The sequence below is a fragment of the Pongo abelii genome, chromosome 11 (genome assembly GCF_028885655.2).
Source record: "Pongo abelii isolate AG06213 chromosome 11, NHGRI_mPonAbe1-v2.0_pri, whole genome shotgun sequence".
In the NCBI taxonomy this organism is placed as follows: domain Eukaryota; kingdom Metazoa; phylum Chordata; class Mammalia; order Primates; family Hominidae; genus Pongo; species Pongo abelii.
The window spans coordinates 109,545,538-109,557,744 of NC_071996.2; the positions used below are offsets into that span (position 1 = coordinate 109,545,538).

General features: G+C 44.8%; 1 long non-coding RNA gene and 1 pseudogene across 1 annotated transcript in view; one reads left to right on the forward strand and one right to left on the reverse strand.

Moving 5' to 3' along the window:
* The window catches only part of LOC134759615 (uncharacterized), a 67,196-nt gene that overhangs the window by 30,548 nt on the left and 24,441 nt on the right, over positions 1–12,207 (forward strand). Inside the window, exon 2 of the long non-coding RNA XR_010136081.1 lies at positions 11,248–11,393. This is a non-coding gene — a long non-coding RNA (uncharacterized LOC134759615). The remainder of the gene's footprint in view (positions 1–11,247; positions 11,394–12,207) is intronic.
* LOC100462538 (ATP synthase subunit O, mitochondrial-like) lies at positions 7,033–7,669 on the reverse strand (annotated as a pseudogene).

Below are 12,207 nucleotides of genomic sequence, written 5' to 3' on the forward strand. Positions count from 1 at the left end.
CTAATAAAAATAATAATAGTAATAGTAACTAGAGGGGTTTGAGAAAGGTTTGCTTGCTGACTTTTTTTTAATATGAAGAGATTCTACAGAGAGGGAATGGGGATAATGCCTACCTTTTTTTTGAACTTGCAGAATTCGGTCTACAACACCATGTTCTCTGTTTTCCTGTGCCAGAGAGACAGGCAATATTCTCGAGAATGTCTTCTCCTTTTCCCCTGAGTCCCAGAGTGAGTAAACTTGGAGCAGAGTTTCCAGCCAAGGTATGATGGATGTGTAGGGAGAGTGAGAATAAACCTTTATTGTTTTAAGCAACTCACATTGTGGAAGTGTTTGTTATTGCAGCATAACAGCCCATTTGATTTAGGGATACATTTTAACATAATAAAATACAGAAGATGTCTAGTGGATTCTGGAGTAGCGTTCAGTCAGACATACACTTGCAATAACACCTTACCAACGTGGCCAAGGGAGAGTTTAATGCCACCAAGTGTGTGTTCTCCATTTGGGTCTCATAGTAATGGTACCTACATCTGTTTTCTCTGCTAAGACCACAGAGAAGGTTTCTGTGTTTTCAGAGAAGGTTTTTTTCTTATCTTTTCACAAGAATGGAAGTTAAAAATAGATCCCCCTTTGGCAGCAACATGCCACCCGGCCCTTCCTTCCCTGCCAAAATGGGTTGCACTAGCAGAGGGTGACCCAGTCTATGGGCCCTAAAATCAGAGCAAGAAGAGCTGGGGCTGGGGCTGGGGCTGGGGGGTGAGGCAGCTTGAGATACTTCAAACTTTAGGAAGTCTGTAGAGGACTTGGTAAGTATTCAAAGAACACTGGTAAGGAAAGTAAAATGGTTGGAAACTTTGACCCAGTCTAGGTCTGGAAACTCTGAGGACCAAGCATGGTGGGATTTTGGAACTCCTTCCCCATCTTCAGGCAGGATCTGGGATTTGTTGCCTGCTTGAATCCTGGTGCATTTATTCAGGCACTGCAGTTACCCACTTAGCAGCTCTCCCTGGTTTCCCTCAGTGGAGCCCCACTGGGCAGGAATGTGATTAATCTGCCCATGGCCTAAAATCCTAGCTAATGCTTTGGTGGATCAGGCTTTGTCTTAGAAATATTTTCCAGTGGACAGAAAAACAGCTCTTTCTGGCTCACCACAGGGTCTGTCTCTAAGAGTGCTCTCAGAACTGCTGACATAGTGATATATTTCTATGAGGCAGTAATTAGCCAACTGCCCTGGGGCTGATCCCTTCTACACTTGTAGCAGGTTCACAGCAGGGATCCCTGCTGGATAACCTAAGCCCAGTTCATCTTAGGACTCAGACTTGCTTGGGCATGATCTGGAAGGCTGATGTGTCCCAGGGGGTTGGGTTTTTGAATTAAGAGCCTCATGGAAAGGAACCACATAAAGGGAAAAAATAATTGAAGTTCACAGGTTGGTTTAAAGATAGCAAGAAGCCAAGTACTGGGAACAAGAGAGGGCAGGGTTGTGAGGGTGCTGTGATGAATGCCTGCCACTCCCATGGCCCTCAGTGTCAGCTTGCTGGGCTGCACTCTTGCGTCCTGGAGGAAGGTGAAGGAGCGGCAATAAACATCAAATGAGAATGGAAAGAGTTGCTCTGCTGGTAACCTCAGTAAGACACAAAGGGGACCAGGACACCTTACTGTGAAGTTTCATCTGAGAGCACCCTGATCTTTCAGTTTCCCGTGGCTATCCCCAGGGTCACCTCTGGCTCCTGATCCCACTGGCCTTTTCACCCCACCCCTCAGCTGGCTTGGCTTTTCTCTTCTTCAGTTACCCACATTTGGAATTCAGGCACTTTCCCAGGATTATTTCTCTCCCCTTCTTCCTTCCCTCCCTCCCTCCCTTCCTTCCTCTCTCTCTCTCTCTTTCCTTCTTTCTTTCTTTCTCTTTCTGACGGAGTCTCACTGTGTCAACCAGCTGAAGTGCAGTCGCTGGAGTGCAGTGGCACAATCTTGGCTCACTGCAACCTCTGCCTCCCGGGTTCAAGCAATTCTTCTGTCTCAGCCTCCCGAGTAGCTGGGATTACAGGCGTGCACCACCATGCCCGGCTAATTTTTGTATTTTTAGTAGAGACGGGGTTTCACCATATTGGTCAGGCTGGTCTTTTTTGTCTTGCTCTGTAGCCCAGGCCGGAGTGCAGTGGCGCGATCTCGGCTCACTGCAAACTCCGCCTCCCGGGTTCACGCCATTCTCCTGCCTCAGCCTCCCGAACAGCTGGGACTACAGGCATGTGCCACGACGCCCGGCTAATTTTTTGTATTTTTAGTAGAGACGGGGTTTCACTGTGTTAGCCAGGATGGTCTCGATCTCCTGACCTTGTGATCCGCCCACCTTGGCCTCCCAAAGTGATGGGATTACAGGCGTGAGCCACCGCGCCCGGCCCTGGTCAGGCTGGTCTCAAACTCCTAACCTCAGGTGATCCACCCGCCTCGGCCTCCCAAAGTGCTGGGATTATAGGCAGAAGCCACTGCACCCAGCCTTTCCTGCTTTCTTTCAAAGACCCCCTTATGAAAGGTGTTTATACATGTGGCAGATTTTATTGAATATTTAGAGTCCAGAAATGGTATCACATCACTGCACTACTCAACCTCCCCTGGAGAGTCTATCTCACCACAAAGCAATCTGCCCTCTCTGAGGTCACCTGTCAATTTTGGTGGCTGGTTATCAGGCACACTGACTATTCCTCACCTCAGGGACCTAAGTGCGTCACTGCTTAAGGGCATTCTCAGATACTGGGCCTGGGACAGGGGGGTTTATGCTCCAATACCAACCCACAGCTGATGGGGAGCATATGTAGGTAGATAAATACCCCAGCTTCCCAGTCTCAGTGGGGAGATTGTGTAGCATGTTCTACAGAGCTCTGCGGAGAGTCCCAGCACCAGCAGTGTTCTTATTAACATATGCCACTGTAGGGTGGCTATAATTAACAATAATATATTGTGTCATTTCAATAGTGAGAAGGAAGATATTGAATGTTCCCAACACAAAGAAATGATAAATGTTTGAGATGATGTATATGCTAATTGTCCTGATCTAATCACTCTACAGATGTATTGCAACATCACTACGTACCCCATAAATATATACAATTATTATTTGTCAATTAACAAAATAAAATTTAGTTAAAAAAAAAACACAGAAAAACAAAAATCCTTCATGGCTTCTCTCTTTTTCCTGTCTGTCACTTTACCCACCCCCTCACTTCTGTTTCCTAGCAACACCTCCCGGCAACCTGCCTACACCTAAGCCCTTCCTTAGCAGCTGCTTTTTGTAAAACCTAAACCAATACACCTACTCTCTGTATTTCAGTTGCTACTAGTTTAAATTCTCTGCCCTCTGTTAGTTTTTCAGGTCTTTGGTCTTATAGCTGAAGTTTCATGAATATTGCTTTGAAAACAACATGCCATCTACTCTCTGTATCACACAGTTTAGCAACATAGAGGAGCTGTGTCTTTGACATTTCAGTCTTCCTTTTCCTCTTGCCTCCACCGGTGTCTGTTTGCAGTAGATGGAAGCAGTGAAGAAATTTCTCTGCCCCTTGATATGAATTGTGCATGGACTGTGGCCTTTTGCAAGGCAGAAATGACTGCAGTAAGGTTGCTTTTATGCAGTTTTACTTCCATCCAGTGGCAGGATATGTTTCTCCTTGGATGCAGTTGGAGTGGGTGGTGGACACAGGGATTTACAGAGTAAAAGCAGGGAGAATATCAGGTCTTGCAATATTATGGTCGCTTTAGAGGCTCTGGCACCAGATGTAAGTGCTGAGTGAGGTACATGGAAGGTGGCTTCAAGGGTACATTGGAGACACCCAATAGAGCTAAGTGGCACCATTTGGGAGGAATTTGATGGATGGCTGGATTTCCTACAGCATAAATGAGAATGAAATCAAGGTTATCCTTTTAGGTGATGTCTATTTTGATTATTTTTAACCTCCAGGCTCGTGTGGCCTGGAAATATGCATTACATCAAGTTGCTTAATTTTTTTTTTTTTTTTTTTTGAGATGGAGTTTTGCTTTGTTGCTCAGGCTAGAGTGCAACGGCATGATCTTGGCTCACTGCAACCTCCTCCTCCCGGGTTCAAGTGACTCTCCTGCCTCAGCCTCTGAGTAGCTGGGATTACAGGGGCCCACAACCATGCCCAGCTAATTTTTGTATTTTTAGTAGAGACGGGGTTTCACCATGTTGGCCAGGATGGTCTTGAACTCCTGACTTCAGCTGATCCACTTGACTTCAGGTGATCCACCCGCCTCGGCCTCCCAAAGTGCTGGGATTACAGGCATGAGCCACTGTGCCTGGCTTAAGTTGTTTAATTTAACTGAGTGAACGCACAGTAATATGTTCATGGACAAACCAGGCACAAAGGGATGTTTTCCCATAAAACAAACAGATGATGGCAGATACTGTGTGAGGCTAGATGTTCTGTCACATTTGAACTTGGGTGGAACCCTGTGAGAATGACACAGTGGTAAGGGCTTCAAAGTGTTAGAAACACCTTGAAGAAAGCCTAGAATTGGGAATGATTTGAACAGATGAATCTGTTAAGAAAAGTTCATTAGGAAGATTGTGTGAACCAGTTCTTTGGAAGAATGAAATTCATAGCTGCTTTAAGATCATGCAAACGGCCGAGTGTGGTGGCTCACGCCTGTGATCCCAGCACTTTGGGAGGCTGAGGTAGGTGGATCACTTGAGCCCAGGAGTTCAAGACCAGCCTGGGCAACATAGCAAAACCCCGTCTCTACAAAAAATAAAAAAAATTAGCCCAGTGTTGTAACGCATGCACCTCTGGTCTAGCTACTTGGGAGGCTGATGTGGGAGGATTGCTTGAGCCAGGAGGCTGAGGCTGCAGTGAGCCGTGATCACGACACTGCACTCCAGCCTGGGCAACAGTGAGATTCTGTCTCAAAAATTAAAAAAGATGATACAAATTATTACAACCTTAGGACTCGGTGAAGCTCAATAACATTTATTGGATGTATTATTTACTTGGGTACATAAACTCCTTAAAATTGAGTGTGAACTTTTTCTGGAGAAAAGATTTGTAGTTTCATCAGATTCTCAGTGGTTGGGTTTGTGACCACCCTCCCCATCCCCAAAGATTAAAAGCCATGAGTATACTTAAAAGAGAAATAACCTGGGTCACATAAATCTACCAACATTTAACCTCTGTCCTGTTGCTGTACATGAGTGCATTTGTACTTTAATGGTAACAGAAACAACCACCACCACCACCACCTCCATAATGAGCCTGAGGATCGTATTGCCAAGTTGACATACATGCTTTTGTGTGTATGGAAATGAGTTTTATACTCAGATGGATATAGGTTCAAGTCCTTGTTCTGCTAGTTAATAATTATATGACACTGATTCAGGAACTTTATCTCCTGTGTTTTATTTTCTCTCCTCTAAAATGAGAGTCCTACCTCCTATGTTGCTGTGAGGATTAGAAAGAATGTATATGACCTCCTTAGAATTCCTTCTTTACTCTCATAACTCTCTGTTACAGGACTTAGGTTGCTGTGTTGATTGGGGTTCACTTTTAGAGAACAGAATCTACTCAAGCTATAGAAAAGTTGATTTGTTTTTTTTTTGAGTTAGAGTCTCGCTCTGTTGCCCAGGCTGGAGTACAGTGGCATAATCGGCTCAGTGCAACCTCCACCTCCTGGGTTCAAGCTGTTCTCCTGCCTCTGCCTCCTGAATATCTGGGGTTACAGGTGCCCACCACCATGCCCGGCTAATTTTTGTATTTTTAGTACAGACAGGATTTCACCATGTTGACAAGGCTGGTCTTGAACTCCTGACCTCAAGTGATCCATCTGCCTCAAGCTTCTCAGAGTGCTGGGATTGCAGGCATGAGCCACCATACCCAGCCGAAAAGTAGAAATTTGAAGGGCTAAAGAAACAGATTCTAGGCTGAGTATTCAGAAATGATTCTCAAAGCCACACTACAGAATCAGAACACCAAGGAAGCTGCTGCATATTCTCTTGTCAGGAAGGCATTTGCTGAATGGGGAAGCTGCTGTAACAGTTGTTGGCCGTGAAGTCATACCATCACTGATCCAATCAGGAAGCCGTCATGAGTAGAAACCTGTCTCCACAATGACCAGCTTTAGAATGGAGCTGTACCTGCTGTAGCCTGCTCCTTGACAGAGGAGCTAGTGCCTGAATGCTGCTAATCATACCCTAGAGAAACCACACACCTCTGTGACCATTTTTAAAAAATTATTATTTTGAGACAGAGTCTTGCTCTTTTATTCAGGCTGGAGTTCAATGGCACAATCACAACTCACTGCAGCCTTGAACTCCAGGCTCCAACTTCAGCCTTCCAAGTATCTGGGACTACAAGTGTGCACAACCATGCCTGGCTAACTCTTTAATTTTTTGTAGAGACAGGGTTTTGCTGTGTTGCCCAGGTTGCTCTTGAACTTCTGGGTTTAAGAGATCCATCCGCCTCAGCCTCCCAAAGGGCGGGAATTATAGGGGTGAGCCACCATGCCCAGCCTCTTTGTGACCATTTTTAAAGTGTAAATGTAGAAACAACAAAAAAGGAGGGCTCTTACCTCATGATCTGATTTAAGAAACCTAAATCACACCCAGAGCCCTAGCTGCAAGGGAGTCTGAAATATGTAGAATTTTTTTTCTTTAATCTTTCATCTTCTTCAATATAAGAGAGCACACTGGAAAGAGATTAGGTAGATATTGAATGTTAATCTGCCGTGTGTATTCTAGTAATTTTTATCCAAGTATTATTAGTAGAGACAGAATTTCACCATGTTGACAAGGCTGGTCTTGAACTCCTGACCTTAAGTGATCCATCCGCCTCAAGCCTCCTAGAGTGCTGGGAAAACAGGCGTGAGCCACCATGCCTGGCTGAAAAGTAGAAATTTGAAGGGCTAAAGATTATTATTAATTATTTTGTCCAAGGAGTATTTTTATTATTATTTTTTCTGCTCTGGAAGCTTTTTATTGTTGCTCCAAGTTTAAGAATTTTCAGTGATGGTAGAAAACCAATACTTTTAGACAACCTCCTGCATAGCCCTGCTCAGCTTCTGAATCTTGGTCTCGACAGACATGTCAACATATTTCTCTCAAATGCGCACAATCATTCCACCCATGATTGACAGATCAGTCTTACCCTCCAATTTCAATACTTGGCCCTGACTTAGGAAGCTCTTCAGGACTGTTTTTAATTCAGAGAGTGTGGCTTCCTCTAAAGGAGATGCAGTGGTCCCTGTGCAAGATACCTCTCCAGGGTGGACACTCATCATGGTAGAAAAAGAAGAAACGACTCCTTGGGTATTGCTTAAGCGACCATATTGAGCAAGCAAATTGATCAGGGTCGGAGAGAGAACGTCTCTTTGGCTGTGATGTCATTTAGGCTTTTCACTTTAATGGAACACTTCATACAGGGATTCAAAATAGAAGCAGCCACTTTGGGTTCCTTTAGGATTTGTGCTATTCTCAACAGCTCCTTTTCTGCTTGCTCCAGCTTATGCTGTTTCAATACAGCAGAATAAAGAGCCGTGGCATAGCGACCTTCCATACTGTGTACCTAAACAGGAGGCCTCACAAGCTTGGCAATGGTCTGACCACAGACGTACTGAAGCATCACACCTGCCAGGAGAGCCCAGACACTGCTGGCGGGGTGGCCATCACCTCCTAGGCACCTTTTTACTATTTTTTAATTATAGAAGTAATACATAGGCCAGGTGTGGTAGCTCATGCTTGTAATCCCAGCACTTTGGATGGCAGAGGTGGGAGGATTGCTTGAGCCCAGGGGTTCGAGACCAGCCTGGGCACCATAGCAAGATGCTGTCTCTATAAAAAATACAAAAATTAAGGCCAGGTGTGGTGGCTTATGCCTGTAATCCCAGCACTTTGGGAGGCTGAGGTGGGTGGATCACTTGAGGTCAGGAGTTCAAGACCAGCTTGACCAATATGGTGAAACCCTATTTCTACTAAAAATACAAAAATTAGCCAGGAGTGGTGGCATGCACCTGTAGTCCCAGCTACTCGGGAGGCTGAGACAGGAGAATTGCTTGAACCTGGGAGGCAGAGGTTGCAGTGAGCCAAGATCTTGCCACTGCACTCCAGCCTGGGTGACAGAGTGAAACTCCATCTCAAACAAAAACAAACAAACAAAGAAACAAAATATGAAAATTAGCCAGGCATGGTGGTGCACGTCTGTAGTCCCAACTGCTCGGGAGGTTGAGGTGGAAGAATTGCTTGAGCCCAGGAGGTCAGCGCTGCAGTGAGCTGTGATCGTGCCATTGCACTCCAGCCTGGGTGACAGAATGAGACCCTGTCTCAAAACAAAAACAACAATAACAAACAAAACAAAAAAGTAATACATAAATATATTTTCTTTGTAGAAGACAAGAACAGAACAAATCTGCAGAGTAAAAAGTAAACATCCCGACCCACTTAGTTCCCACATCGCTTCCTAGCGGGAGTCACTGACAGCAGTTTACTGGCTATTGATTCAATCTTTTGTCTGTGCGTGTATATGTACATAGAGGTATGTACACATATCTAAGAATTTTTAAAAACATAAATATGCTAATACTAGTCCATAACTTTGCTTAGAAATCTTTCCATGTCAGTTCATAAAGATCTAATAGGGGTCAGGAAACTTTCTTCAAAGGCCCAGATAGTAAAGATTTTAGGCTTTGTGGACCACATATAGCAGTGGTCCCCAACTTTTTTGGCACCAGGGACTGGTTTCGTGAAAGACAATTTTTCCATGGATGAGGGTATGGGGCAGATGGTTTCAGGGTGAAACGGTTCCACCTCAGATCATCAGGCATTAGATTCTCATAAGGAGTGCACAATCTAGATCCCTTGTATGTGCAGTTCACAACACAGTTTGCGCTCCTATGAGAATCTAATAGATCTGGCAGGAGACGGAGCTCGGGTGGTAATGCTCTCTCGCCTGCCACTTGCCTCCTGCTGTGCAGCCTGGTTCCTAACAGGCCACTGATCTGATATACAGTCTTGGTGACATAGTCTTCTGGTTTTTGTTGCTATTTGTTTTTTTTTTTTTAAACAACCATTTAAAAATGTCAAAAACATTCTTTTTTTTTTTTTTTTGAGATGGAGTCTCGCTCTGTCACCCAGGCTGGAGTGCAGTAGCACGACCTCGGCTCACTGCAACCTCTGCCTCCCAGGTTCCAGTGATTCTCCTGCCTCAGCCTCCCTAGTAGCTGGGACTACAGTTGCATGCCACCACGCCCGGCTAATTTTTGTATTTTTAGTAGAGACAGGGTTTCACCATGTTGGCCAGGCTGGCCTCAAACTCCTGTCCTCAGGTGATCCACCCACCCCAGCCTCCCAAAGTGCTGGGATTACAGGCGTGAACCACCGTGCCTGACCCCACATTTTCTTTATTCACTCATCCTTCAATGGATATTTAGGTTGTTTCCATAGCCATCTTGGCTATTATGAATAACGGTGCAATGAACACAGGGGTACAGATATCTCTTTGGGATCCTGATTTCAATTCTTTTGGATATGTACCCACAAGTGGGATCGCTGGATCACATGGTAGTTCTATTTTTAATTTTTTGAGGAAACTCCAAACTGTTTTCTATAGTGGCTGCATCATTTTGCATTCCTACCAACAGTGTGCAGGAGTTCCACATCCTTGTCAACACTTTTTATCTTTTTCTTTTTGATAAGCGGGGGTGCTGGGCCAACTCTCTCTCCCCTGGGAGAAGCTGAGAACTGGACGTTTTTTTTATCCACAAGCTCTGTGCCATGCAAGGGGAAGGGCCAATGGTGCCTATCAGCCAGAGACTCCACCTCCATTCTCCCCTCGGTATCCAAACTGTAACTGATCATGAGACTTCCAGGACTGGCAAGATAAAAGCTAGTTTTTTGGGAAGTCCTCTCACAAGAGTTGGGGTGCTGGACACAAAGACTAACCTCTCCCCTCCTCTGGTGGAAGCTTGGGAGTGAGGGGATCTTCTCATGGTCATACAGCATGGGGTTAGGGGCAGGGTCTCCAGTGAGAGAATGTCCCTAGTCTCCTTACTAGCTTCAGTGAGTCTGATGTAGCATTTTCTGGGGGTGCAGGAGCCTCTCACATAGTTTCTGATCTTTTGCAAAGGGATTTTGTCAATGAATTTTTGCTGAATCAGTATGTGGAGGGGAGGGGGGAAGGATAATTCAGGGTTTTTTATACTGCCATGTTGCTGACATAACAACCTCTTATTAACACAACTACTTATTTTTTTGTGAGTCTAGAAAGTTGTTAATCCTTTTTGAACCTCATTTCTTTTAAAAATAACTATAAATTGGAGGTAGCAACACTGAGACTTTATTAGGTTGCAGTAAGCATTAAATGAGATAATGTATGCATTTCATGTGGATGTTACTGGCCCCTGCTCCCAGTGGAGCAGAAGACTAGATCCATTTCATGGACTCACTAAGGGTGGCTTACATTTCCTTAACACCAAACTGGCTAATTAAAAGATGGCTTTAGCCATTTGCTCCCTTTCCTACTCTGGGCTATATTCTCTGAGAGCCACAATTTCTGCCCAGCACTGTTTTTTTTTTTTTTTTTTTTTGAGACAGAGTCTCACTCTGTCACCCAGGCTGGAGTGCAGTGGTGCCATCTCAGCTTACTGTAACCTCCACCTCCCGGGTTCAAGCGATTCTCCTGCCTCAGCCTCCCGAGTAGCTGGGATTACAGGCGCCCGCCATCATGCCTGGCTAATTTTTGTATTTTTAGTAGAGACGGGGTTTCACCATGTTGGCCAGGCTGGTCTTGAACTCCTGGCCTCAAGTGATCCACCTGCCCCAGCCTCTCGAAGTGCTGGGATTACAGGCGTGAGCCACTGTATCCGGCCTCTGTCCAGCACTTCTAACCCTCCTCCAGCAACTACTTCCTCTTCTTCCTCCATGCCTGGGATATGGGCTCTATTCCAGGCACTACTGCCGGTTCCTCCACTAGGATCTGAACCTTCCTGTCACCCATAAACAGGCCCTTTCCTAGAGTCAGAGCAACGCTCTGGTCTATGATCCGTCTTGGGGGTTGGGGGACTGCTGCCCTCCCACATCCCTGTTAGAGAGACGATAGGAAAGCTGGGCTGCATGTGTACCAGCATCTTCCAGCATTGATATGTAGCCTTGCCCCTTACAGTTTTAAACCAGTTTCCTCTGCTCCTTCCTTCACTCTGAGGACTTTGTAATTGGACAAGTGTTAACATCCCTACTGTTTTCTCCCTTAGGATCAATTTTCTCTCAGGAGGCTCCTCATTGACTCATGCAAACAGATTTCTGGCCAGAACTGCTCCAAGGCCTTCCAGATGTGCACAGGCATGGATGAATCAGAGCAGAAATGGACAGATGCAGCTCAAATGGAGGGTTCTGCTATGTAAGTAAAGCATCCAGCCTTCCACATTGGGAGTCATCTCTAGTCCCAAGCTTGAGTTGAGTCATCTTTAATTGAGGTACACAGAGTAGGGCAGCTTTGAAGTCATTTACAGCTGAAGCTGGACTCCTACCCAGTGTCTTTCTCTCTTTGTGATCTGGAGTTAGCTACTTAGCTTTCTGAGTTTCAATTAACTCACAGTTAAAATAGTAATAATAATTTTCATTTTATGGTTTGTTGTATGCATTACTGAATAATATTTAGAAAATATCTGGCAAGTACTGCTTTTTATTCTTTTTCCATTAAGCATCTCTTTTGTGACTTACTAAGGCTGAGTTTTATTTTATTATATTTCTATCATCCTTCTTTTTGTGTAGTCTTTTTCTTTCTTTTTTCTCTTTCTCCCTGCCTGCCTGCCTGCCTACCTTCCTTCTTTTTTCCTTTGCTGTGTTTTTAAAACAGTAGACAAATATCGGAGAACAGGACCCCATCATTAGAACACTGACAAGTTTTTCTAGCAGAAACAATATTTTGTTCCAACAATTGTGTAGGCTTAATATATAAGTAACTTCACAATATCCTTAAGAAATTAAACACAGATTAGAGTGTTCTAAAATTATTTAAAAATCTAAAAATGTTAAAAATCAGCTGGGCGCGGTGGCTCACACCTGTAATCCCAGCACTTTGGGAGGCTGAGGTGGGTGGATCACCTGAGGTCGAGAGTTCGAGACCAGCCTGACCAACATGGAGAAACCCTGTCTCTACTAAAAATACAAAATTAGCCGGGCGTGGTGGTACATGCCTGTAATCCCAGCTA